The sequence below is a fragment of the Prosopis cineraria genome, unplaced genomic scaffold (genome assembly GCF_029017545.1).
Source record: "Prosopis cineraria cultivar Desert tree isolate PC_DT_omini unplaced genomic scaffold, ASM2901754v1 PC10, whole genome shotgun sequence".
In the NCBI taxonomy this organism is placed as follows: domain Eukaryota; kingdom Viridiplantae; phylum Streptophyta; class Magnoliopsida; order Fabales; family Fabaceae; genus Prosopis; species Prosopis cineraria.
Window position 1 is genome coordinate 27,890,748 of NW_026555341.1, and position 3,524 is coordinate 27,894,271.

A 3,524-nucleotide genomic window follows, 5' to 3' on the forward strand; every position below is an offset into this window, starting at 1 on the left:
GACAAATCCCTTCCCTTACACTTAAATCTTGCATTGCCCTCAATGCAACTCAATTTAGAATAATCTAGTTAATCCAAGAATAAAATATAAAATGCAAGGCAAAAGTAAAAGGAGAAGAGACAACTAGATAATTTAAATCTCTGTAAGCTTTTAAAGTTGAAATTCTCATCTCTAATGAAAAATAGATACTTGTTCAAAACATTTTTCTCTCTAAGCTCATCAAAAGTTCCTCTAGGAGGTGGCTTTGGACCAATTGGTAGAGGATCTAAAATGCATTGAAAATGATGAGTCAATCCTTCTCTATACATGAAACAACCAATAAAGCTGAGTAAACTCTTATCAATAAGAGTTAAAGTTTGTACAAAAGGAGCTATCGGCACCTTCCCTTTATCTGGTTAAAGGTTGCATGACAATATCTCCATTAAAGATAGCCTCAATGTAGTAGAAGGAATTTTCCTAATCACGGGTACCTACTTATGAAGCTCAACAAAAATAATAAAATCCTCTACACAAGCACTATTAGAGTCAGAAAAGGCCATAGCGACCATAAAATCAATGCTATTTAGGCGACCAATTGAATGCATGATCTCATAAGTATCATCCTAATTAGAAGGCTTAACATAGATAGATGAACTAATAGCCTCAGTATAATCAATATAGTCAAGTGCGTCATCACACTCAATAGAGTTAATGCAAACAAGAGGATTCAATGAATTATCAGAGTATTTGAATTCATCTATTTCAACACAGGGAGCACAACTATGTAAGCCATTAGATGTACAATGCATAATGTTTTCATAATTCACCACATTAGGCAACTCAATAATTAATCATCCCAAGTCTCATCGCGTTGCTCATTTATGAATGAAAGATAATCATACTGAGTTTCCTTACTAAGATCATCATTAATGCAAGATAACATGTGCTCTTTAAGCATAACATCCTCTTAAGAACACTTATTACTTATATTCACTTTAATCTCACCGTCACTCTTATATTTGTTCTCAATTATAGGTAATTTTTTCATCTTATCATCTCCCAAACAATTAGAAAATTTAGTTCTACTAACAGTTAGAGGCTTAATACTAGAAGCAGATAAGTCAAAAGAAGAACAATGTAAACATTCATCAATATTAACACAATCAATACATGGCTCAACTCTAAATCAATGTTGTCACAAGCATCTTCGAATGTAAAATATATCATGCCATCAAAAACAATAATATCAGGCAGTGCAAGATTTCTAACATATTCAATAAATTCTTTAGATAAAGAAAGGTCAATAGAATCAGGAGGGAATATATCAATCTTAATGCCACTCTTGAAATGCATCTAATTCATCAATACCACTAGAACATGATTTAGTAATTTTAGACTCATCATTGTCAGGAAATTCAACAATAATGTCCTTATCTATATCATCATCAAATGAAGAGTCCTTCTATACTTGTTCTATTGAGGAACATATTTGATCTACTATTGTTTGAGTCTCAAGGCACTTATGTCAAAATTGTTGATTGCTCTATTAAAGATGCTGAAATTGCATGATAGTCTCCAATATCTACTTTTTCATAACTTCAAAGTTACTCCCCTTGTTAGACTCCTCAAGTATCGGAATGGGTTAGCTTATAGGTTGTAGAGACCGTGCAATCTCAAGGAAATCATTAGCTTTTATAAGGGGTATTGTTGGACAAAAGCTAGGTTACTCTCATAAGGATGGGAGTGAAAGTGATGGTGTGGATGGTAGTATGACCATTGCTGATTATATATCAGGGAACTCTCAAAGGGGTGATAATAAGGATGGTAAGGGGCCAGTTCAAGTGATTGTGCCATTGCTTGTTCAGCAAGCATTTGTTTAACAATATAAGTCAACTCATCAATTTCCTTTCAAAACTATGAGCATCATGATAAAGGATGGAGGGAGAAAAATCAGTATTAAGGTGATAACCATTTCAAGCCATCTCTATAACCAAAACAGAATCACTCAAACTAAAGAAAAATAAAAGGAAACACAAAGTCCTCTTAAAATAATGATTTTTTTAGGTGGACCCTATCCTCACTAAAATAAAAAAACAAAAGAAACTCCCTAAAAAAAGTAAGGAAAAAATCAAAAAATTAAATCTGGAAAAAAATCAAAAAATTAAATCTGGAAAAAAATGAAAAATAACCTAAAATTTGAAAAAAAAAATAAAAGAGAGCAAAAAAAAAAATCACATAGAAATTTCAAATAAATGAGGCAAAAAAAGAAAAATAAAAATTAACAACTAAATTTTAAAAGTTAACACTTTTGACTCCCCTGCCAAAATTTTGACATTACTGTTTGAATAGCACTAAAATTAATAAAAATTAGATTTTGCAGTAACGTTCAACCTAAGTTGTCTCCCTAAGAGTCAATAAAGTAACTATTTTAATTATGATTATGAAATAGTAAATAATGGGATATTTTTTTATGATGCAATCAATTTAAAAAAACTAAATTAAAATTAAATAAAAGAAATTTAATTGAGAAAATTATCAAACACAAGCAGCGCAATCAATCACAACTCAATTACCTAAACTTAATCTTTCTCATCCACAAAATAAAATAATTTTATTTAAATTTATTATTTTGATTTTATTATATATTTTCTAAATTATCATTCAAGAATTAAACAAAAATTAAGTTATAGATTAATTAAAATCTTCTTTAACCCACAATCTAACAATTATTTTATGTTAGCCACATCAGAAACAAAGCATGAATAATTATTCAAGCCAAGCCAAATTACTCTTATATTATTATGTCAATCAATTATAGTAAGTAAAATCTCAGATAAAATTTATAATTTAAAAATTATACAATAAAGCTACTCTAATTAGCAATAACAATTAAAGCATAAAATTTAAAAATAAAAAAAGAGAGCAAATTTTAAATATTTTTTAAGTATTAAAGACTTGAATTAAGATTTAAGATTATAATTTATGATAAATTATATTAAAAAATTAGCTCTTCTTAAAAATAAAAGTGAAACAGCACTGCAGGAGAAACTCTGATTCTCTTCAATTCTGCCACGACTCAATCCTCAAAGTCATGCCTCTCCTGTAGCCTGTGTTTGCTTTATATAAGTTGTGAATGCGTGATTTGTACGGCCAAAACAAAGAAAACTAACTAATTTACTATATTAACAAAACTATCCTAAATAACCTTAATTAAAAAGTATATTAAAATATTTAAAAATATATATAAATAAAATTTTTAAAATTTAATTCTTAATTTAATCTCTAAATATGTTCATATTTTTCTCATCCAAAATAATCTCTATTAATATCTTTTAAATTGAATTTAGAAGATTTATACAAATAAAACAAAATTAAATAATAACTGTGCAAAAATATCAAAAATATTATTTATATTTTAAAATTAAAAATTTAGTTGGTTAAAATATAAAAATTAAAGATTGACTAATAAAATTAAATAATATTTAATTAAACTCAATTAACCTTAAATAGATATTTAAAAGTTTAAATTAAAAAAATAAAAATAT